Source organism: Dromiciops gliroides, chromosome 1 (assembly GCF_019393635.1).
Source record: "Dromiciops gliroides isolate mDroGli1 chromosome 1, mDroGli1.pri, whole genome shotgun sequence".
Taxonomy (NCBI): Eukaryota; Metazoa; Chordata; class Mammalia; order Microbiotheria; family Microbiotheriidae; genus Dromiciops; species Dromiciops gliroides.
Window position 1 is genome coordinate 727,009,312 of NC_057861.1, and position 26,174 is coordinate 727,035,485.

The window sequence follows — 26,174 nt, forward strand, 5'->3', positions numbered from 1 at the left end:
TACATCGTACTTATTTCGTCCCTGTGATTATTGTGTCTTTGCCTAGCATTGCACAATTGATTTTTTTTTGTTTTAGAGTAAAAGTGCATAAAATGTCAGAACAAGTGTTTAGAAAATGTAGGACCAAAAAGGAAGTGAATGTAAATCCATTGAAAACAATATAATTAACTTTGTTATCTCATTGCTCTGATAAGTCCTTGACAATAGTCCTTCTTCTATAGTAGCAGTTGTTCATTAATGAGTTCACCAATTAAGTTGGAAAGATTACAGCCTTTGCCAATGGGACTTATCTAGAAAAAGCATTTATTTTATTTTATTTTTACTATACCCTTACCAGCCTATAAGCCTCTTTGTAAAAGAGGAATGAGACTCACTCTTATGAATGTTAAATCCTATTAAAGTATAAAGATTCTGAAACCATAGTAAAATGTGCAAATTGTTTACACACAGAAAACCCATGGCTACAAAATGTCCAAAGAAATCATTTGACCAAACCCATCTCTCATCAGTAAAGGATGCTAAGATGTAGCCTTAACTATTGCTAGATTCTGGGTTCTGAGTAGCCAGGGAACCCACCTTGGTACTTGGTTTCTGGATATAAGTGGACTATTCAAATCATAAAACTCAACTTTTTCACTTCTCCCTTTGGTTTCAACTTTTTTTTGTCTGATTAGTTAGAAAATTAACATTTGCATTCATGAGTTTCTTCTGATTTTCCTATTGAAAAAGAAAACTAGACTCCCCCCCCCATACATACCATAAGAAGCCTACTGTCAATGCTTTCTATTCATAATATAGTTATATTCTCCCACATACTAGAGAGTCTCTCCTGTAATCTTGAGTGCCAAGTTGTATTATCAACTACAGAATCATTGTGTGGAATAGCCTAGCACGCAGAAAAGTACGCGATAGAAACTGATTCACAAACACCTTCTGAAAATGCTTGAGAATTAGTTGACCTGTCAGCAACTTTAACTTACTTGGAAATGGATTTAGTAAATACTCTACTAATAATGTAACTGAACTAGGTTAGCCACAACACCTCAGCACATATGCACGTGCATCCTTGCCAGTAACTCAAAGGGAAACCCCCATAATATCCTTTGGCCTTTTCATTATGTTTGGGACACTTGGGTAATAGTTACTCACTGAAGCAAGCTGGGGCAGGGGGTAGGGAGAAGGGCGCTCAGGGTATTTTTTGTTTGCTTTGAATATTCTTGCAGTTACTAGGTGCTCTAAGATCAAATTATCTAGGGAAAAATAACTGGGCAACTATGAAAGATTGAAGAACTCTGATCAATGCAGTGATCCACTAGGATTCCAGAGGACTGACAAGGGAACATGTTGCCCATTTCCCAGTAGATGAGCAATCAATTCAGAATGGAGATATACATTTCTGGACATGGCCACTGTGGGAATTTGTTTTGTTTGGTTATACGTATTTGTTACGGGGTCTGATTTTTTTATTCCCCTCCCTTCAAAAGAAAAAGAAAAACAGAGGAAGAGAAAAAGAAATGTTTGTTCTTTGAGAAAAAAATTTAAGAAAAATAATGTGAGCTCATACTCAGGCTGAATTAGCAGATTGAAACATTTGCCTTCATTCTGCCACCGAAAATATTTAGTAAGAAAAAAAAATGCATTTTGGACAAATATATTTTTCCAAAGGCGATAGGTAGGTACACCTGTTTTGATTGTGGGAATGTCGATTCCATTTTATGCTAGCATACTCCCCAAGTAAATTATTTATTATCAAGGTGTTTTATATTAGATTACAAAATGTAAAGAGAAGGTAAACCTATTCTAGAACTAATTATATATGATTAAGAATCATTAAATCACCTAAGTTAGTGCATCTTGTTTGTAGGAAGTCCATCATTGGACCAACAGCTTTACTGATCTCTTTTCTTTCCTTTTCTTTCCATTTGCAGTGTCTAGCTGTGTGTTGCTGTCCTGCCATACTATGCGTATCACACAAACAGTGATCCCTGACCTTTTTATGGCTGTGAGCCACTTTAAAAGTTCAGGGGTAAGTGGTGAGTCTCATTCACATTTCACATGTTGGAAATAGCATAATGTAGGTTCTGTTCACAGAAATCAAATGGGCCAGATGAGAGAAGAAAGTGTTGAAATGACTCTACCCAAGAAACCTCTTATGGCTAATTACTAGGCTTGCAGTGGCATAGATGTATTTGTTGTCTCCCATCCCAAAATAGAATCATGTTTTCATGGGCTAAGGCTCATAATGTCATGCCAACCTATGCCAATAGAGGAAAGAACACTAAACCTATTAAAGACCTGAATTGGACTTTGGCTTCATGGAACTTAGGGTCTTGCTCATTTTGCAAATTCCTGTATTGACTATTTCTACCTAGTGAGGCCTTCCTCCACACTCACTATGCTACCCAACCGCTACACACCACTATAGTCTAACTCCCCTCCTCAAGTGTTTCTGATCCCTTTTATCTAGCATTCCTTCCCCAAACACTAACAGTATGAACTTACCACATCTTCCATTTTTTTCACCTCTATTGAGTTGTCTTACTCCTCTACTTAACTCCTTCTCTAGGCCTGTTTGCTCTCTTCTCTAGCTAATTTTACTAAACTTTTTGGTAACCTTCCCCTTCCCCATTCTTCCCTACTCTCTATCTGCAAATGTTTTCTCTAAAATTTCTTTCATGTCCCCATTTTCATTGAAACTGGAGTTTTCCCACTGCTCAACATCACTTGAAATTCTCTCCAAAGGAGACTGTCTCTTCTTCTGCTCCAACACATGCAGGAAAGAGGTATCAATATACTCATTTTCCTTGCTACTGCCAGAGGATCCTTCCACTACCCTCCCTCATTAATCTCTCTTCCATCAAAGTGCTATAATTTCATCACAACATCTCTCTTCCCTTTGTTGCTATCCTGGCAGCTTCTAACTTCCTCTGTAACATAAGTCCCTGGCTTACACTTTGAGTCTCCATTTTTCTGCCATCATCCTTGAGTACATCAATAGAAGGGTCATTTGACACTTCTGAAATGGTTCACGTACCCAATTCCTCAGCTTTCTCAGTGCCAGTAGACTTTTCACCTCCATCATCGACGGCGTACCAACATGATTAAACCTTAGGTCTCAAGATCTCATGAAGCTATACCACCTTTATCCAAGATCTGAACTTGAAAAATGCCTTCTGATGACAATTTCTTTCTACCCTTCCACCTCTCCCTTTCTTTGCTTTTATCAAGTCCTGAAGTTTGGGACAACATACAACTAACCCAGTTTATTTTCTTATTATGATTTAACTTGCCACAGAGCCCAGTCTTGATTCTACAGAATCATAAAACCATAGATTTAGAGCCGGAATAAACCTTTGATTTTATAAATGAGGAAATTGAGGCCCAGAGAGATTAAGTGAATTCACTCACCAAGGCCAATAGATTCCTTTACTCTTAAACTTTAGTCTTCTATTTGCTGATTCTCAGTTATGGCTACCCCAAACATCCTATTTCTTTACTCTTGAGGTTGCTGAAACATTCAATGAAGGAAGTCACAAAATCATGCTGATTTTACCCAGTACACATCTAGACCACAAAACCTCAGCGAGCACCTGACTGCTACTTGGCAGTCTTGTTATTATTCTGTATTTATTGATTGCTTATCTAATCCCCGCCCCCCCAGTGATTGTTCCAAACCCTTTTTTCTCTGCTGTAATCTCCAACTGTAGCTCTTCTTCCAAAATGACCACAGATGCCTTAGAATTCTATTACACTGAGAAGATAGAGGCCATCTGGTGGGACTCACCTCTATTCTATACACCTGAAAACTTTTCATCATTATTTCCTTTCTGTTTCAAAGAAAGAAATGTCCTGTTCCCTCACAAAAGCTTAAACCTCTTCCTTTGCCCTTGTTACCATTCACTCCAATCTCCTCCACACCCTTGTTATAACAGTCATCATCTCTCTGTCATACATATCTCTTGCTTTCCCATAAGCTCCTTTGCAATTGAGTCGCAGGATAGGGTTTCTTAGCCCTGCCCTAAACAAATTGACCAATTAATGTTTCTTCTCTCTATAACTACTGTTCATCTCTCTTTCTTACTTATCAAAGTTCTTGGGGAAAAGAAAATGTATGTCCAGGAATCACCTTTCCTCAGTATCCACTCTAGTCTTATTGCTCTCTCTACCTGGCACCATTTCTGCATCACCAGCTGCCTACTGGGCATTTCATATATATTGTCCCATAGGGACCTCATTATGGTCCTAAACAGAGTTCCCTCTAAGCCCACCTATCTTCAGACTTTCCTATTTCAACTGAGGGGGACCACCATTATCCTTACCAGCCTCCCAAAACCCACAGCCTGACTGTCATCTTGCCTCATTGCTTCCCCTGACCTGAAATATGAATCATCTGCCAAGTCTTGTTGTTTCTACCTCCCCAACATCTCTTGCACCTCTCCTCTCCTTCCTTCCTCACTGTGCCCAAAGCCACTGCCTTAGTTCATTCCAACTCTCATCACCGGCCCATTGCAATAGCCTTCTGCTTGGTCTCCCTGATATGTCTCTCCTTACTTGAATCTGGTCTCTAACACAGCTGTAAAATAATTTCCTTTTAAGCACAATTCTGGCCATCTCACTTCCCTACTCAATAAACTCCAGTATTTCCCTATTGAGTGAAATTGGGTGGTACAGTTGAGAGTGCACGGTTTAGAATCAGTAAAACTCATCTCTTCAAATCTGGCCTCAGACACTTATTAGTTGTGTGATCCTGGACAAGTCATGTAACCCTGTTTGCCTCAGTTTTCCTTATCTGTAAATGAGGGATGTGTGGTATAATGCATGACTACTAAGTTCCCCTCTACTTCCCAAAATTCTGTGATCACATTCCCTACCAAGTAAAGTCCAGGCTTCTTTGCCTGACTTTAAATGCATTCCACCAACCTACCTACCATTTAAAATTTATTTATGTGCACATGTGTGTGTGCATGCATGTGTGTGTGTGTGTATAATATTGTTCCCTTCCATCAATTCTATTCTCTAGCCAAATTGGTGTATTAGATATCTTTTTATGTCCCCTTAGCTGTCCAGCCTTTGTGTCATCATTCTCCTATTAGCTTTGCCTCAATTACCCTCTCTTTCTATTGAAATCCTACCCATCCGAATGCTAGCTCCTTCATGAAGCTCTCCTTGACATTCTGATTTGCTAATGATCTTTCCCAATTCATTAGGTGCTTTTTTGTGCTCTTCACTTATATCTTGTACCTGTATTTCATTAGGATTCTCTGCACTGTATTGTATTGGGTTGTACCTGTGGTCTCTTCTGTATTAGACCATAACAACCCACTGGGCCCAAGGTTTTAGCTAAACTTTGTTTCTCTCATACCAACCAAATACAGTGTTTTTCATATAGTGGACCTCTAAAAGGTGATTGCTGCATTGAATGGGCATATAATTGAATTTCTCTTAGTCAAATAACAGTGCCTAGACTATTTCTCAAAGTTGTGAGCATCCAGTTAAAAGAATATCTAGAAATGTGCTTTGGGAGCTTTAAAATTACTCTGAGTCCTTTTATGCAACTCGTTGAGTACATCAGATACTCTATATTTTGTTCTCTTTCATTCACACTGGTAATTATTAGCTGAATTAATGTTGAGGAAAGGCTCACCTACCCTCTAAGGATGGGGATTGGCCTGTCAGTTTTATATTCTTTGGATTATGGAGAGGTGTTAGAAATAACACAGTTTACATAACATGTGTAAGAGAATGAGAATATGTGGATATATAATCGATTAAAGATCAAAGACCAATAAAGAAGAACAATTCAGTTCATAAATTGTTTTTCTGTTAAATATTCTCTATTCTTTTTCTTCTACTTGGTATATAATCATTAGTGTATCTTTTGGACTAATACAAATATTTTTTTTAATTTCACAATGGGTAGTAAGCTTTAGCAAATATGATTTTAGAGGGGTGCAGGTTACAACACTAATTAAAACAGAAACCCATAATTTAACAAGCAATAATTACTTTGAGACTAAACTATATAATACCACGATTAATGAATTATCCAATTGTTCTTCTTCCCTTAATGAAAACCATTAGCTTGTACTTTGGTCAGTAGTCATTTACACATGTGTGTGGTGGTGGGGATCAGGGCTAAGGATCAGGTGGGATCAGGTGGTTGGGGTCAGGGCTAAGGACTGAGCAGTAGCCCATCCAGCAAGTATTAAGGTTTTGCTTGCACTAATATCAATCAACTATGCCCACTTGTTTCTTTGAAACCCATTTCTCTGATTTCATTCAAATCATTAGTGCCTGTCGATAAATAATAATTTGTTTGAATTTTACATCTTTTTCCTAGTAGGGGCCCAAATGCAGTCAACACTTTTAGCACAGTAATAACAATCTTAATTAGCAAAATGTAAGACATATGTAAGGTATTATCTGAAGTCTAACCAAACCAATGATTATCATACACAGTAGCATTGTAACTCACCCCCAATTTCATAAATTTGGCAAAGGTTCTTCCTGCTGTGCAGAGTAGAATCTCTTTAGTCTTTCGTAATAACATAGAATGGTAACAATAATAATAGCTAGCATTTATATAGGCTTTAAATTTTGCAAAGAGCTTAATGTTTTCTTACTTATTTTTACCACCCTGTGGGATAGTGCCATTATTACTATTCCACTTTTAAATTTTATTATTTATTTTTTTTATGGCAATGAGGGTTAAGTGACTTGCCCAGGGTCACACAACTAGTAAGTGTCAAGTGTCTGAGGTGGGATTGAACTCAGGTCCTCCTGAATCCAAGGCCAGTGCTTTATCCACTGCACCACCTAGCTGCCCCCATGTACTATTCCACTTTTACAATGAGTAAATTGAGTCTGAGAGAGATTAAGTGACTTTCCCACATAGCTAGTACATGTATATCTGAAGCAGAATTTGATTTCTGGTATTTTTTACTCTAACTGTAACAATCTGTTCCAAAGGCATGCTAGGTAGAAGGCCATGAGACTTGGCTTAAATTCCAGCGTTATCATTTACTAGCCATAGTGACCTGTCCAACTTAACTTTCTTTCTCTTAGATGTGCGTTTATCCATGAGACTGTCTCTGACCTATACAGCTGAATTACATGTCTTCCTCTGCAAATTTCATAACATATTGTCTGAGCCCCTACTTGGCATTTTGACTGTATAATAGCTGAAATTTCTGTAGCACTTTATTGATTCAAACTCATTTACAGACTTGAATCCATGTGATCCCCACAATAACCCCTGTGAGGAATATTTTATCCACGATAAAAAGAAATATAAATAATCCCAAAGCGGCCAAGTATTGGAAATGGGATTTGAACCTGGATCTTCCTGGATCCAAAGATTAGAAAATAAATATCCTTTACCTTCAAGGACTTTACATTCTAGATTTGGGTGGGAAGTGGGATTGGAAGATGAATAATATGCATAAAAAATAAGTCAATACAAAATAGATGCCAAGTAAATACAAAGCAATTTTGTCAATGTGGGGAGTTGATAACAATTGAAGGTGTCAGGACAGATATACACAACATATGAGATTAACATATAATATAAACTAATATTTTATAGAACTTGACATTTTGCAGAGTATTTCATATATGTTTTCTTATTTTATTTTTATCCATGCCATGAGGTAGGTGCTATTATTATGCCCATCTTATCAATGAGGAAATTGAAGCAGATAGAGATTGAGATCAAGTGACTTAACCAGGGTCACACATCTGATAAGTATCTAAGGCTGAATTTGAATTCAAGTCTTCCTGTCTCCAAGTCTAACACTTCCACTGTACCACCTGCTGCCTTTACAATTCAAAACATGGTTGTTTGGTCCCATTAGATAGTTGGACAGTGCAGATTTTGGTAACCATGACCTTTTATTGTTTTTGTCTGAAATATGGGACTTTGCTGATGTCTAAAAGAGGCTCATTGAAAAAAAATGCTATTTGCCTAGCATCATTCACTTTCATATTTGTGTTCCTGATGATAATCTGAGACCATTTGTAAAATTTCACAGGAGCAGGCTGATATATGATCTCTTTCCTTCTGTGTGCTTATCACCAGTTCTTAACTGCTGATTCCACAAAGCTTCCCTTAATCTCCTGCCTGTCATCTTAATAATGCCCTCAAGAACATAGTCATCAGAATAGAACAATTCCTGAAGGATGATGCCAAAGACTTTTGGACATATGGGCAGTCCAGACCCTCATCACCTTCCCTTAGACTTTAATGGCCTTTCTTTTCTCACTTCATTTCCAATCTACCCTTCATGTTAGTGCCCAAGTAATTTTACTAATAAATTGTATTGATCATGTCACTTCTTTGTTTTAAAATCTTCAAATGCTCCCTATTTCCTAGCAAATAAAACATAAACTGCTTTTACTGGTTTTCAAGACACTACAGAATTTTAGCCTTTCTTCAAATATTCTCTTTCTTCTACTAACTTAAGCCAAATGAGTTTCTCTTAAACTCCGATGACACCTTCCGTTCCCAGAAGGTCCAGTGTAGGAGCTACTCTATTGAGGGAGTTTTTGCTCATCTCTCAGGGTGAGAGAATCTCGTGCTTTCTCATCTCACATTTGTCATTACTTTTGTCTGAACTTCTCCTTTGCTCTTGTCATATCTTGACTTATAACAAAATAAATATGTGAAGCCCATCTCCTTACCCCATTGGAAGATGCTTGAAGGCATATAGCTGTGTATCCTTATGACTTTATACATAGTACATACTTAAATGCCTGTGACAAATTGAATTGAAAGGGTTCCAGAAATAAAGAAAAGAAAATGTTAAATTCCTCATGCTTTCCTCAGTCTTTAAGCAATATCATGTAAAATGGACTGAATAAAATCGGTTCTACCCTGTGGGGTTGGGTGAGCCCATTTGCTTGGGCTCACCCAACCTTAGATTCCTAGAACATTAGGCTTAGGAACTCAGGATGTCAAAATTTTCTTCTTTACTATAAGACCATGGTCACATTGGGATTGCCCAGTAATTTCCTGAGGTCAATGAAAGCAGTGGATTGGAGTAGTCTTAATGTTTTTCCCTGTAATCAAAAAGTGTGCTAATTCTTGAATTATAATTTTAAAATTTGTGGATACATAACTTGCTATATACCCTACTTTCCCCAAGTAATGTCATGATTCTTGTGACTATAGTCTACTATATATTTGGTGTGTTACAGTATTTCCACATTAGTTAATCATTTTAATCATGTTTACTAATATAAAAGTGAATGGTAGTTTAAAAAATGACACAACCAGTATGTGTCAGAGACTGGATTTGAACCAAGGTCTTACTGGTTTTTGTGGCTGGTTCCTTATTATTTCATGGTGACTCTCAATACAGAGAAAAAAAGACATAAAAATATGCAAAGTAATTAAATGCAAATTAGTTAGAGGAAAATAATAGCATTTGGGAAGAGATCTGAAAGACTCTGGAAGGTCATGCTTGAGCTGGTTTTGAAGAAAAGAGGGATTTTCTGTAGTGGGAAGTGAGGAGAGTAGAGTCCATTCCTAGCAGTTTAGACAGGCAGTGCCGAGCCACAGAAATGGGAGATGGAGTATGGTCCATGAGAAACAGAGAGGTCAGTTTTTTCTGGATCATAGAATGGGGAGATGAGGAATAATACCCAGTGAGGTTGAAAGAGAGGTTGGGCCAGCTTGTGAAGGACTTTAAAAGCAAAAAACAGAGGGGGGCAGCTAGGTGGCACATGGATAGAGCACCGGCCCTGGAGTCAGGAGGACCTGAGTTTCAAATCTGGGCCTCAGAAACTTGACACTTACTAGCTGGGTGACCTGGGCAAGTCACTTAACCACAATTTGCCTCACCAAAAAAAAAAGAAACAAACAAACAAAAGCAAAACAGAATACATGATATATTTTATCATAGATGGAATAGTGAACCATTGGAGGTTATTGAGTAGATTAGATTTACACTTAAGGTCAGTTGCTTTGTTGAGGCTGGACTGGCATGGGGAGAGGCTTGAGGCAGTCACAAAAGTAGGAGGTTCTTGGCTTTTGTAGTGTGAGCAGAAGACCGGCTCATCAATGAAGTATGTATTTATCGTCATGGCGAGCATTCTTGCCTTTTTCTCTTAAATGTGAAATCATCATGACATTGATGATATCATACTGAATGTTTTCATATTCTACAAATTAAGATGAGTATTTTGTAATGAGGTAAGAAAGAAAGATAGTTAGGCTGCTTTCTTTTGTTCTTGACAAGCTGACTGTTTGGGGTTTGTATACCACTGAGGATGGTGCCAGTGACATAGTAATATATTGGATCAGAAACTTGTGATACTGTCGTGTGTAGGGTCCAGCTGGAAACCCTAAAATCCAAGGAATGAGTTGAAATGTTGAGCTTCCCCCAAACTGTCTTGTTGTGGGTAGATTTTCTTCCAAGAGATGGCCTGTGTTCATTAAATCACAGGAATAGCTAGAGAAGGTTGTCTGAACCTCTTTTATTTAGTTGTTGAAAATAATGTGCTAAGTGCTTTTGTCTTTAAAGAATAAATTTTTTGTTTTTCCCTTGGAGTGAAAACCCCCCAATTTTGTGGATTGTCTTTGAACTTAAGGGCTGACTCCAGGTCACAAGTCAGCTCCCCCATCCCTGCATCTGACTGCATCCAAATTTCCCCCTCATCAAGGTATTTGATGTCGCATTTTTTAATGCAGTAATGTACGTACAATTTATATTAAGTGTATTAAGAGTAAGAGAGGAAGCACACATGTTTTGTTTTGTTTTGTTTTCTCCTGAGTCAGGAACAGTTGTATAGGCTGAGTCTGCAGGTCAGTCCCCATTCTTATGTGGAAATCTCTTTGGAATTCCCCATTTATGATATGATCACCTTGAAGCCTTCTTAGATGTGTCATAGCCATGAGACTGACAGAACTGCTATCACTATAGCCACTGTCATCACCTTACACATGCATTTTCCATTTCCCCATGAATTGAATTATGCAAAAAGAGAGTAATGTAATAAATAATAAAATAGACTAGAAGCTCTTTGAGGGCATTAGGGTTTGTTCATTTTGGGGGCTGTGTATTCCCCACCTTGCCCAATCGGTCCCTTGTCTACAGAAAGCCATCAAATACATGGTTTTTTAATCCAATTGAAAAGAATAATGGCAGGTGGAAAAATCATTTCCTAGCATCGTGGGGAATTTAGGAAAATCTTTCCGTTTTAGGTAAACGTAGACAACCCCACTCAGTGTATTTGGGAGTACTCCTAAAAAGGCAGAGTCTACTGTTTTGGAAAAGACCATTGAACTGTATGCAAACGTATCTTCAAAAACTGACTTCAGGGTATTGTTTTCTCTTGGCAGAAATGTTTTCAGTTTAGGATCATTTGTATGCTTCATGCTGTGTCTTTGTACTTGGATGCCATCTAGATGGGCTGATTTGATTTTCCTAGAGTTTTTCAAAATTCCAATACTCTGCTTCTGTAGAATCACAGTGCTTGGTGAAAGTAAAATCTGCCATGGACTTTCTACTGGGAGGCCCAGATAATTGGGACATCCACTTAATTGGCTTGCTTCTGTCTCTAGGAGGATGTTGCCTGTTAAGACACTTTCCCTGGATCTCTGATTCAGGTTTTTTTCCCTGGTACATTTATTCTAATTACCCTCACTCTGTAGCTCTCATCTTCCTTCGTATTAGCCTCTGACCAGTTAACAATTGATTTGTTCTGCTCAATCACCTATGTGCAAAGTGCTGCAAATGCTAGAGCTTCCCCCCTTTCCCAAGGAGCTAAATGATGTGTTTTTCCTAGTGAGTGGGCCATGCCTTTGCATTTCTGTGCAGGGTGCTTCACCAAGATGATCGCCAAGGTGGATAGCTGTTGGGATAGAGATTTTACACAGTGCACTTCTCCTCCCCACCCTACCCCCATTAAGTTAGAGGTGCTTATAAAAGGTTGGAAGGTCTCTTGCTTAAAACATTAATTTCTAAAACTATTTAATTCACAAGGCCTATACGTTCAACCCTACATGAGAAATCTGCTTTGATACTGAAATGATATGTTAAATAAAAATTCAGAGAATAATCAGATAAGATAACATGGAAAGTATATCATAAATACCATTATTTATTGTTATTATTGTTTCATGATCGAATTTTTGAATGTAAAATCCTGATGAGTACAGATTGTTTATTCATTATATTTGTATCACGGCTCACATAGCATAGGTGCTTAATAAAGACTTTAAAAATTATTTGAGCTCAAATAAGTTACCATTCACTAAAATGGATTTGAATACTCAGTATGTCATTGTTAATTTTTGAAGACTCAACACTTAACAGACTGAATGAAAATGCCTGAAAATAAAAAGTTTTAAATTTGATTAAGAAATATTTATCGTTCATGCTACTATGTGCCTGGCCTTGTGCTATATGGAAAATACAGGAGGACTAGTAATGAAGGCAGAATTTGGGGGATGCGAAGTTATCCTACACATTCATCTACTCCAAACCTACTGAAAAAAAGAGCACATTCCACAGCCCTTGCTTGAAGACTTCCAAGATGGGCAAAGGCATCACTTTGAGCTAGTCCTGAGTGTTAGGAAGTTTTTCTTTATACCAAGCCTAAATGTGTCTCATTGCCAGTTCTGCACATTGGGAGGGAGGGAGGGAAGAAGGGAGAGAAGGACTAAGCAGTATGTTCCAAGTACTGTGCTAAGTACTTTTATAATTATTACCTCATTTGATCTTCACAACAACCCTATGAGGTAGGTGCTATTATTATCCCCATTCTGCAGATGAGGAAACTGAGGCAAACAGACTTAGTGACTTACTGAAGTTCACACAGCTTCTAATTGTCAAAGCTGAATTTGAACACAGGACATTCTGACTCCAGGGCTCTAATCACTGTGGTGCCACCTAATGGGCATAGTAGCCATTACATCTACTTTTGTTCTTGAGTCAAACAGAAATCTAATCCTTGTTCTAGATTGAGTCCCTCAAATATTTAAAGACAATTATCAAGTATCTCCCCTCCCCTTCTTTGGGCTATATATTCCTTCGCCAGATCTTTTTGTGACACAAGCCTGAGGCTTGTAGCCTCCCTGGCTGTGTTCTTTTGGAAGTTTTCCAATTCATGAACATCTTTCACAAGAAACAATTCCATAACTGAACACAGGACTGCAGATGTAGTTTGTCTCCTATCAGCTCGTGCTTTTGGAGGAGACACACGAATTCGACACAGTAAACAAAAAGCCTGAATTAATTAGAAAATGTGTAAGACAGACTATGATACAGTGCTAATTGGAATATAATCAAGTAATCTAAGCCTGGCTTTTCCTATATGTGGTCAGGAAAAAAGGGAGATTGCCGTTGATGGGGTCAATTAGGAGTTGGGTGGCAGGTTGGAGAGATTGTATCAGAGACGGTAATAATGATATTTATTCCTTTAAAACTGTTGGTTGGAGGGGCAAGAGTAAATACATGCCTTTAAAATGATGTGGGTCCTTTCTGCTATAGCAAATAATCCCGACTGTGCTTATATGATTCTTAACCTTCCCTTCTTTCCTTTCCTAAATCCTACCACATTCTTTAGGGATGGCTTCCTGTTAGGACTTGAGATAGGCCTTTCAGATTTTCTAAGATTACATGCACAGTGGCTACAGCAAGGTAAATAATGTAAACATAGAGATACAAGAAAATTCTGATCAAAAACAGTGGTTACCACACTGTCCAAAGCAAAGGAAAATCCCTCTTTTCTGTTAACAATTGCTAAACTGTTTTTCAGCAATAGACTTTCGAAGAGGATTTATTTGTGCGTTTGTTGTGAAGTAACTCTTCTGTCAAAAGGGAAAGAATCAATTTTTTTTTAAAAAAAAGATTTGGTAGGGTTTGGAAAGGTGGAGAAAATTGGGGGTAGAGATGTTCTGAGAATGATCCCCATTATTCTCTATAACAGAAGAGACTCTAGCTATTTGAAAGAGTTGTTTTCATTTCAAACACCATTTCCCCCTACTGAACCAACAATTTTAAAAACATAGAAATCATTACCTTTGTGTCTATTTAATGCATTCCACCCCCGGCCCCAATAAAACAAAACAAAACAAAATAAAACCAAAAAGATGTTTTCATGGCCATAAAAAAAAAATTTGGATGCCACTTTAAGCCCGTTTTTAAAAAACAAATCAAAAAACAAAAAGCTTAGTATGTTTGATAAAGCTAAAAATAGGCATTTGAGATCACAGTTGACCTTGATTAGACTTTGTTCATTTTTCTACCTTTTATTCAGAAAACTTGGTTGAATATTTTCCCATTTTCATATATTATTTATATTTTTAAAATTAAAGACAGTATGGTTTAGCAAAAGAAGTTAACTCCACATGCTTTTAATGCTTTCCTGAATTAATAAATTTCATGTCCATCACATTTTCTCCTTGGCCCACAATTCATCCCATATTTGGATCTTGGCAAATAAAGACTTGGTTAATTAGGCAGTCTGTTAACTCTGATTACTAAGTTATAACAGATCAGTGTGGAAGCATCGTTGTGCAATTTGGATTCAAAAGCCCTTCACTTTATCAAAACAAATGTACATTTATGGTTAAGTGCATTTAAATGTGCCTGGCTAAAAACGATCTATTTCGTAAGTAAATTTTTTTTTAAATGGATAAATAATTATTTCCTTTAGATTAATTTTTATTGTGTCATTTATTACTTTATCTTTTATTGTGAGTTTATTAAAAAGCATGACCTTTAAAGTTACCTTAAACCTTTTATCATACAAATAGGATGATTCCATTTTCATTTTAGTAGAACGTGGTGCAATAGTGGGTGATCATGACCATATCGTGAGGAAAGGGCTGAAAAATACTGCTCTTCCTTTCCTATGCTTAAAAGAATGCATTGTAGCTCCAGGCTGAGAATTAGTGGCTTGGTTATAAGCTCCTTGAAGGCAGGGCTGCTTCTTTTTTGTCTTTATATCCTTTTGGACACATAGTGGTTAATGCTTCTTGAGTAAAATTGAATTGATTTTGCTGTGTTTGTGCCCCAAGAGACATGTATCAAAAATTTGAAAAGTCCTGCTCACTCAATCATTTTTCAGATCTTATGGTTCATCTTTTTCTAAGTCAGGGGTTTTTAGCCTGAGGCCTCTCAACTTGTTTTTAAAAATATTTGGGTAATTAACTTAAGATAATTGGCTCCCCTTGTAATCTTACAATTCTATATTATGCATTTAAAAACATTATCCTGAGAAAGGGTCCATAGGCTTTGCCAGATTGCCGAAGGGGCCCATGACACAGGAAAGGTTAGGAACCTCTGGTATAAGTGCACTTAAGCTATCAAAAGAGAGTTTTTTCTAAAAACCACATTTAGCCTTGAGGAGGGAAAAATACACAACTTTAGCATAAGCCTGATTTATCATTTGACCAGGCTCAAAAAAAAAAAAAAAAAACCCAAAACACCAAACCAAAAACAACCCATTGTTTTGATGTGCTAACAACTCATGCTGAGTAAAGCAGCCATCAGTTAAATTTCAGAAACCCATTGAGTTTTAGAAGTATTGTGGTCCCTATCCAAGTTCAAAACAACTGAGTGACATGTATAAAATTCAATTAGTTATTGGGATGTTGATTTGTCTAATCCACTATGACATGTGCTTTATGGTAAGGAATATTCCTTGATAGTTGCTGAAGCAATAGCAAAAAAGGAAAGGAATCAACTATCCATTTTTAAAGACTGGCTAATTTAACTTTTTCATTTTTTCAAGACTTCATCTTAGACTCTAGAACTATAAACACTGATTCTATCTAGCTAGTACTTAATTCTAACTAACCGCACTCATGCAAAGGGTTCTAAATCCAACGAGTGTTTGAAACCTTTAGAAAATGACATGTCCTCTTTGTTTTTTTTGTTTGTTTGTTTGTTTGTTTTGCAGGGCAATGGGGGTTAAGTGACTTGCCCAGTGTCACACAGCTTGTAAGTGTCAAGTGTCTGGGGCCAGATTTGAACTTAGGTACTCCTGAATCCAGGGCTGGTGCTTTATCTACTGCTCCACCTAGTCGCCGGGACATGTCCTCTTTGGAATGCATACACATGCATACATACATACATGTATGCAAGGCTTTGCTGATCCAAGCACTATAGAAATAGGAATTATTGTTACATTTATTATTGTTGTTATTATGCACATGTTCCATTCAGTAAAGGAAGTATTGACTATCTGTTTGCTTAATTCAAGCAATCTAGTTTTTGTGCTTGATTCCAGCTTTCCTCAGTCATCTCCCTCAAAACAAATGGGCATCCATAAAAGCAATATCAGAGCTTAAAAGCCATCTTTCTAATTCCCAGAAATATTTTTGGAAAGTTGAGTATTGGGGCAGCTAGGTGGCGCAGTGGATAAAGCATCGGCCTTGGATTCAGGAGTACCTGAGTTCAAATCCAGCTTTAGACACTTGACACTTAACTAGCTGTGTGACCCTGGGCAAGTCACTTAACCCCCATTGCCCCGCAAAAAAAAAAAAAAAAAAAAAGTTGAGTATTGCATTCATGTTGTCATTTATAGTTTTGTGTTTGTAGATGCTGGGACAAACTTTCAATCTTGACAACATCAATTTCCGCTTTTAAAACAGGATGGAGTTTATACAGATATCACACTCAAAATACTAAAATAGAGCTATAATTTCATTAATTTGGATGTTCCCTCTTATGATGTAGCTCAGAACCTACTGTTGTAATTCTTACTTGTGTCCTCTCATAAGGCAACAGTAACAACAACAACAACAATACCTAACATTTTAAGGTTTGCAAAATACTTTCCCCATTTGATCTCATTTTATCCTTCCCACAATCGTGGGAGTTAGGTACTCTGATTATTCTAATTTTACACATGAGGAAACTGAGGCACATCGAGTTAAGTAATTTGTTCAAGGTTACACAGCTAGTAAATAAATGTCTTAAGTCTAGGTTTGAACTCAGGTTTTTCTAACTCCAGATGCATCACTCTATCCACTTGTCTCTGAAGCAGTAGCAGGCTATGGGGCTACGGTGGTCCACCCATGTCTATTGACTTCATAAGGATACCAGAAAAGTGTGTGTGTGTGTGTGTGTGTGTGTGTGTGTGTGTGTGTGCTTGAAAGTGTATAATTTATGTGGAATCAGTATATTAGTATGATATATAAATAGTTATCATATGAGAATGAAATTGTAATAACATCAGGAAATTTTCTAAGAGGTCCAGTCTACCTTAGCATGAATAAGGCATAATGCTGAAGTCTTTCTGTGTTCTCAGACTACCCATGTACAATTTAAAATTAACATAATTTTTAAAAGAACTTCTATCCTAAAGTTGAACTCTCATTGTTCATTATTGGACTCAAGGTTGGTTCCTTTTACCGTTTTTCATAGAAAAGACTTTGCTTTTTTTCTTCATATAAAATATGAAGTTTCATTTCAAGCAACATCTAGTAAAGTGCCTACTGTATACAAGACACTTTTTACAATTGAGTTTATATGGAGGGGAGCTAAGTGGCACAATGGATAGAGCACCGGCCCTGGAGTCAGGAGGACCTGAGTTCAAATCCGGCCTCAGACACTTGACACTTACTAGCTGTGTGACCCTGGGCAAGTCACTTAACCCCAATTGCCTCACCAAAAAAAAAAAAAAAGCTTTTATATGGAACTGGGTTCTTGGTCTCATGAAACTCATTATCTAGGAGGATATGACTCAGAGCTGACTGCGAAGTGTTGGTTGAGTTACTGAATGTGTACCCTTTGTTACCACTTCTTCCCTTAAAATTTTATTTTCCAATTACACATATTTACATTTCATTACCTCAAACTTCTAGGTAGTCTCTTGCCACACTTGCTGGCCCTGGCTTCAGTCAATGTTGAAGGCATTTGCTCTCTCAGCTACTGTAAATTTGGGTTGAGGAATGCTGTCTGCATTTTAGTAGTACTGAAAGGAAATATAACAGTGAAACTTGGCTTTTCTTGGGAACCTCCTCCCTTTGGAATAGAGAGGTCTGGGTGGTTCCTCCATTTTGTTTTTATCTCCAAAATAAGCATTGGCCTTGCATAACATCAGGGCATAAAAAAAAAGTAATGTTATAAGGGAAACCTTTTACTAGTTCATGTGAAGAAAAACGGAGGCAGAACAGTGAAGGTGAGAGTGGCAAGCCAAAGATACTCATTTTTAACAAAGGCAGGAAAATATATATTTTCTTGATACTTTACATGTGATAAATCATAAGTCATAGGGTCATTAGCATATACAACTTTCCTTGCCCAAGCAATTCTTCCAATAAGACAATGCCATCAGGTAATGAATTATCATAGGTTTTTTTTTGTTTGTTTGTTTGTTTTTTAGGCAATGGGGGTTAAGTGACTTGCCCAGGGTCACACAGCTAGTAAGTGTCAAGTGTCTGAGGCTGGATTTGAACTCAGGTCCTCCTGAATCCAGGGCCGGTGCTTTAACCACTGCGCCATCTAGCTGCCCCCTATCATGGTTTTTTTAATTGTTTTGTGTACTATTTAAATGCATCATCAATGTGTATACCCCGCTTCTTTGCTCAAGAGCTGATATATCACTGCATTTTAAAATAGATTTGAAGTTTATTTCTACCTTGTCAAAAGAAACAAAACTCAAAAAACCTTTCAAATTATAAGTTTTTACTTTCTTTTGAAATTAGAAAATTAAAAGAAGTACCTTTAAAACAAAGATTGCAGTATTTCATAGAATACCCATTTTATTGGTTGTTAAAATGGTGGTCATATTAATTGATTCTTAATTTTGAATTTCATTAAAGTTATTTCTGTTGGTAGAGAAAGGGTTTACACTGTTAAAGAATCTCAATCTCAAACTGGAAAGGGACCTCAAAGGCCTTTGGGGATAGATCTGTTTGTGATTTGGAAGCCCCCTTTGCAACATCAACAAATGATCATTCAACAAACCTTTTTGGGTTTTTTTTTTTTTGGTTTTTTTGGTGAGGCAGTTGGAGTTAAGTGACTTGCCTAGGGTCACACAGCTAGTAACTGTCAAGTGTCTGAGGCCAGATTTGAACTCAGTTCCTCCTGAATCCAGGGCTGGTGCTCTATCCACTGCACCACCTAGCTGCCCAACAAATGACCATTCAGTCTTTGCTTATGTAAGATGTTTAGCAAAGGGAAAATCTACTACCTTTGGAGGACATCTCTATCTAAGATCATTATTAGGAAGATTTCCCTTATATCAACCCCAAATCAGCTTTTTGGCAACTTGAACTCAGTTCTCTTAGTTCTGCCCATGGGGCTGTCATACCAGACCAATCTCTCTTCTTCATCAAAAATACAATACCAAGTGGATAGGTAGGCATTTGATTATCCGAAGGATCATAAATTCAGAGTCTGTAGGGACCTAAGAGGTAATTAAATCTAATCCTTCTATTTTATAGATGAGGAAACTGATGCCCAGAGTGGTCTGATGATTTATTTAGGTAAGAAGGGGGAAGAATCAGGATTTGAATGCAGGTCCACTTACTCAAGATTAACATTCTTTCTAACATACCATTTTGCTCCTTAACTCATCTGATTGATAGAACATCATGCTGAAAAAAAATTTGTTTTGTTTTTTTAACCCATGTTCAAGTAATAACTAAAAAGCAAGATCAAGGAATTCCCCAGCTTATTATTCTAAGTGTCCAATTTGCTGTTCATAACAAAACAGAATTGAAGGTTAAGGCAACTGAACAATCTGATGGGGCTTTCTAGACTTGGTTATTTCTAAAAGTTGATATTTGTACATATTGTTCTTTTTGCATATATTAGAGATATATCAAAATCAGTACCCATTGGACATCTATGAATAGCTAAGCTCACAAAGAACTCTGCTTTCCTTGAGTGTTGACACACGTAGGTTTGGAAAAGGGTAGTGGAATGTATTCCGCCTTGGATTCAATCTATTTGATTCAAACAAATTCAATTAAGATTTAAAAACTTCATGAAAAAACACATCCACATACATCCAGGAAGTCAAACCATTTAAAGTATAGGATTATTCCTAGTTATTCTTGTGCTTCAGTTATTTTAATTAGTTTACTTTTAATTCTAAAAGCATTAACTACTAATTCTATTCCAGTTGTTTTCAAGTTTCAGTTGACCCTTAATGCTGGTGCCTTTTATTTCTGATGCCCGGTCGTGCATTGCCAGCATTAGCTAAAAAAAAAACAAAAAAACAAAAACAAACTCCAAAAGAATTATGGTGCCCCTCAATGGAGATAATCGGGGCTAAAGAAAAATATATACTTTTTTATCGAAGCACAACCTTAAGAAGTCTGATCAATGCAAAATCCTGACTCAAGTTTCTCTCTTTTTGTAGTTAGACAAAGATGAACACCATCTGAATAGTCTTCAGATAAAATATTTTTACCCCTTGGCACCAAACAAGTTTTAGGTAATGGCAGATATGAGCCTTCTATGAGGGAAGTATAAAAGGTCAAAGCAACACTGAGAAACCAAGATTCCTTTGAACTGGGTACCTGCAGTCTCCATGACAGCACTAAGAAATTTCTTCTTTTCTCCTAAGGGTAGGCATGTGGCACAGTGGATAGATTGTCGAGCTTAGAGTCAGAAAGACTCATCTTCATGAGTTCACATCTGACCTCAGATGCTTTCTAAATGCATGACCTTAACCAAGTCACTTAACCCTATTTACTTTAGTTTGTTTATTTGTAAAAAAGAACTGGAGAAGGAAGTCGCCAACTATTCTAGTATCTTTGCCAAGAAAACCCCAAATGGGGTCTAGAAGAGTCAGACACAAGTCAACAACTCTTTGCTCCCAAATTTCCCAGGAAATGAGAGTCTCATACCTCCAGGACAGCTTCCTGTATACCTTTACATGCCATACTCCATCTCATATGCTTCTCATCTTTTTTAGTGATAGTGATTCTAATGTTTGTAACAATCAATTAACTGATTGAGTAGTGGTGAATCTTCTCATCTGTAAAATGGGAATAGGAATACATGGATTCTAAGTTCTAAGTTTGTGTACCTACCTATCTCTGTTCTTAGACACAGGAGAAAGCACTCACTGGAATACATTCAGAATATGCAGGGACTGGTCCCCTCTCTATTGGGTAGCTATGAGATCTTGGGGAAGCATTTCAGTTCTCCCAATGTTTCTTTTCCTTATTTGGATCAGGGCTGATACATGATTTTCATGGTGCCTGTAGTCACTTACAACTCTAAGATCTTATAATTTCCATGACATGGTGCTAAAAACGTTACAGTAGGACCAAGCAAAAACCAGGTTTCTCAAAAACAAAACAAAACAAAAAATAAAAATACTTGACCTCTTTGAGTTTATAATGCCATGAAGATACCATGGATGTAAATAAATTCACACAAGCATGCAGATAGTGGAATGAAAGCAGTAAAGGTTATTGGAAAGTAAGCTGTATATTATTATTATTACTATTATTATAGCCAAAGACTGGTCTGTAACCAGTATCTAGAGCAGCAGCAGAACAAATATACCTTTGCTTATATGATCAGATTTAGTTATTTCTATAAGTAAAGTTTTCTGTCTTGATTAGAGCTGTGAACATATGAGAGTCTTTTTTATTTTTTTTTATTTTTTTTCCCTTAGCCTGGTTAAGGGTGATCTGAATACAAGAAAGCATTTTCCTGAACTTGGCTCAGGTGGGAAATGCAGGACCTGTGAAATCCAAATATACTTGTGGGAAATGCAAACATACTTTAATTTTACTGAGTGTATGAAGGCAGAAACAAAATTATTAGCTTTGGAGATAGATGTGTTCGGCCTGGTTTGCAAACTGAATTTACCCTTGTTTTGGTGTTATATAGGACACTGGCTCAGAGGTAACTTTTTGTTTATTGGCTGATCGGTTAGGGTCGACCTGAGGAGGTGGGAAAGGGCACTTACCAGAGCTTCATGATCATGGGATAGTCACAGACCGATAACTTAGTTCACTTGGGGGTACTTGATAAAATGACCACCTTAATGAAAAAAAGTACAGTTATTTTAATAGGACGGGTCGCTCCATAAGATTGGAGCACATAGGCTGTATTACGGAGGCCAAGGGAAGGGATGAATTGGCAACTTACTTTTCCAGTGGATTTGATTACTGGAGACAGCCAATCTGGAACAATTTAGGCCAAGCCTAAAGTGTCTTAGAGCCTTGAATTATCAAGATAATTGGGTCAACTCTTCTATTCACTTGGCCTGTGTAGACATAGCCTAAGTAAACAGAAACCAATTCCATGTGGGAAATATGCTTTTTTATTTTTGCAAATAAGAATAAAATGCAATTTTCTTTTTTGATCTGAAAGCTTCAGTCTTTACTATGTGTAGCCCACATGGGTGTACTCCAGGTGCATCTGTCATAGAGAAATTGCTTTTCCCCAAAAATATAGAACTGTGAAATAAACCAATTTGGGCAAAAGTGTAGTGTATGCTAGAATTAGTTAGTGCCTTTCAAATATTTCCCTACTACTCATGCCTGATTTTCAGTCTTGCTCATTGTATTAAGACTAACCAGAGAATTAGCCATGCATGGCTTCTGTGCAAATGCTTGTGGGGACTGTACTTAGACTTGTGTGGTTGATCCTACTGGTTGTAAGCTGCACTGGTGTGGTCCATGGGGTTGTAAATTATACTCTCTACTTATAAATCAGTGAGAAGAAAGATGATCAAGACGACATGCTCATTGAAAGATAAACACATGTGCTGGACTTCTAATACTCTTCTGGCCATTTATATATAGTTTAATATCATCAAAGAAATAGAGAATTTGAAAAAAAAATCTGTTTTAAAAATCCAGTATCAAAGTCCCTTGTCAGAAGTGAAGATATACTGATAAAAGCCAGGCTTTTCATCTTTCCTCCTTCAGGTCTGCATGGATACAGGTCAGGTGATGATTTTGAAACCCAATGTGGTCCAGCATCTTAATGCCCTTGGAGGCAACAATTCTTGACTTTGGACTTCTGTTTTGATGTGCAATCTCTGTACTTGCTGTGTCCATGACAGCTGTTGACCAGCTAGTCTGGTGCCTGGCTAATATTTGTGATACTGGTACCCAAATACAAAAGCAAAGAAAAAGTCTCACTTTAGGAATGTTATAATGTAATAAAGGATCAATTGGGGAATTGGAGTGGAATATAAGTGATCAAAGATATCTTTAAAAAGGCGAGTCTCTTTTAGTTAATAGTGCAAGAATGGCAAAATGAAGGCTTCTCTTGCAGAGGAGAGCCTAAGTGAAATGAGCCACCTTTTTTGGTTCTAATTTGCTCTAATGTAAGTGTGGGAAAGGTAATGTACCAGAGAGGACAGGTTTGTGGTTGAAATCCACTGGATGGATTTTGACAAATTAAACATTGGTAAAGATGTTGGAAGTATCCAGATCTTTACTATTATTTATGTCAGCGAACTAAAATCAGTGGTTAATTTGCAGTTCTTATAATTTTTATGATACTGATGTTGTTGTAAATTTAGCAGTGTGCGGCATCAACTCAGCGGGATACACTTTATGTTCTCAGCTACCTTTTGACATCATAATAGATTTCAGTTGCCAAAGCTTTCTCGATAGAATGAAATGTCAAAGAGAGCTGCACGGAATATTTGGATCAGATCCAAACACAAGTAAACACAAGAACAGAATTTCAGAGGCTCATGTGGAAATTAATCCCTGGACTTTAGGGAGGGGGGTGCGGGGAACAGAAACAGATTGGGTCCTGGGAGTGCTGTTTGGCTGGGTTTTGATGGTGGTCTTATTAAATTTGGTAATATCATAGAGCTAGAAGAGACCTCCTAGGTTAAAAAAAAATAAAGAATGCTTAATTAATTTGAATGGTTTTCTTCCTTCTGTTAATTATTAAAGTTTTTGTCCCCTTGAGAATATTTTATTGTGACTCATGGCTAGACCCTCATTTTGTGCGATAGTATATTATTGAACTTATTGCCTTTTGGCCCCTTTTAATTGTAAACATGACTTTACACCATAAAGTCTAGAATCTCCCCCTATGTTTTAAGCACTTTTGAAAAATAATAGACTATGTTAATAATATACATGGATAATTAAAAGTTACTTGTAAGGGTATTTAACAGTTAGGAAAATTTTTCATTCCCTTTCATGCTCCTTAATTCTGCTAAAACCAATCCTGTCTGACCTTAGGCAAACCATTTATTAACTCTGGACTTCAATTTTCCTCCCCTATAAAATGAAGGGTTTGGACTAGATGAACTCTTTTAAGTCTTTTCTAGTTCCAAATGTTCAAGGTCTATCATCTCTACAATTGTCTTTTCCTATGACACCAACCCATCTTTACAAGCCATCAAAAGTTGTTTTATTTATCCCAGCAAATTTAGGTTTATTCCTTGAGAGTCTGTACTTTATCAACTTTTTCTTTTATTAAGGAAGACCATCCTTGTAGGTTGTTGGTATTGTACTTTGGCCACTCTTGTTTCCATTTCAAAAAGAAAAAAAAAAAAGATAGAGAAATTGGAGTTTTTAAAGTACACATCCATTAACATGTCTGTTTACCAAGGCAGGGAGTTAGGAAATTTGCCAGTATAGTGTCTGAGGGTGCCTGGAACTCAATTGGGTTACAGGTATCTTAATGTTTTGTTTTTTTTTTTTAAGTAAGGCAATTGGGGTTAAGTGACTTGCCCAGGGTCACACAGCTAGTAAGTGTCAAGTGTCTGAGGCTGGATTTGAACTCAGGTCCTCCTGACTCCAAGGCCAGTGCTCTATCCACTGTGCCACCTAGCTGCCCCGGGTTACAGGTATCTTGAAAGATCCGTAGCAGAGATGGGAGGGGATGTTGTTCTAAAATAAGTGAAGAAAATGTTGAAGAGAAGCTCCCTGGGAAGGGGGCCCATATTCCCACTCTCCAATGAGATCCCCTTCTTCTCGTTCACTCCGTGAGTCCTCCAGGGCACCATAGCCCCCACTTTGGAGATGACTGTCTTAGATCATTTTCATCAATTACTTTATCTCTACACTTAACCAAACTGGTTCTTATAAAACACTCATAGAATCTATTGCCAATCAATATTCGAAGTCTGTCTAATTTCCACTCACTCCTCAGTCATAGTCTTCACAAACTCAGTGACCTGATGTCAACATGAGAGAAAAGAGTAGGGCTTTTTAATGAGTATTTTCATAGGCTTGTCTGGAATTCACCTCTGGAAGCCAATGCATTGCCTCAAAATACCAGATCATATCATGATGAGATGCTGACTTCTACATTGTTCGAATCGTCACTACAAAAGCAAAAAATCTTCCTGGTCTTCTCTATACATATTTGTATTGAAGTGTAGATGATACCAAAATACCATGAGCCATAGTCCTGAAATACAACGTATTTGAAAGGAAAGCACACACATACATACACTCACATAGCCCTGCCTCACTTAAATCCAATTCACCTGCAAGTCAAGACATTCCCCTCATGATGACATTGGTCCCCTTCAAGAACAAAGAACAAACACCACCACCACCACACAGGTTAATATCTTACAACTTCACTAAGATTTTTAGGATAACCTGTATGGGGGTCTGTGTATCTGTATACATACACACACATGGGAAAATAACAACATACTTTGGGCTTTAAATGTAAAGGTTTTCATTTTAGTTGGTATCTTTTCTTTTAATATTGCCTTCAATACTATTTCTAAATCCAGCCTTCCTCTCTCTTACCTACAAGTCATCCCATGTAACAAAGAAATAAAGGGGGAGGGTAAGCAGTTTAGCAAAACTAACCTATATGTCAAACAAGTTTGACAGTGTATCTAATGCTTTACTGTCAAGTCTTCCATTTCATCAAAAAGGGACCCCATTTACTTTTCACAGACACCAACTATGGGGAGGGACATTGAGGCTCTGTATTGACCCTCTTAGCATATTTAGGTTGTACATTTTCCAAGGATTGGACAGCTTGCGGTCTTCTGAATAAAAAGAGTCTGGTGTATTTTAAAGGTTAGATAAATGTTTAACAATAGCTGGAATGATCAGTAATCAATCCTCAATGAAAGAGAGTGGATTAACTCTTTAAATGTGAAAACACTATGTGGGTCTTGACAGAACATGGCTTTGCCTCCCACATTACAAATAACTCTTGCATTCAGGTTTGGGGCATGCAAAATCAATATTTTTATTCATCATTATTGTTGATGTTTATTTATAATTTTCTCTAGTCAACATG

The 26,174-nt window shown here is 37.3% G+C and overlaps 1 protein-coding gene across 6 annotated transcripts in view; it reads left to right on the forward strand.

Moving 5' to 3' along the window:
- FOXP1 (forkhead box P1) overlaps window positions 1-26,174 on the forward strand; it is a 691,415-nt gene that overhangs the window by 256,939 nt on the left and 408,302 nt on the right. For 4 of the 6 annotated variants that reach the window (XM_043986904.1, XM_043986912.1, XM_043986961.1 and 1 more), the window contains one exon: window positions 1,929-2,026. The exons of the other annotated variants lie outside the window; for them this stretch is intronic. The gene's annotated coding sequence lies outside the window, so the exon portion shown is untranslated. The remainder of the gene's footprint in view (window positions 1-1,928; window positions 2,027-26,174) is intronic. 6 annotated transcript variants of the gene reach the window in all.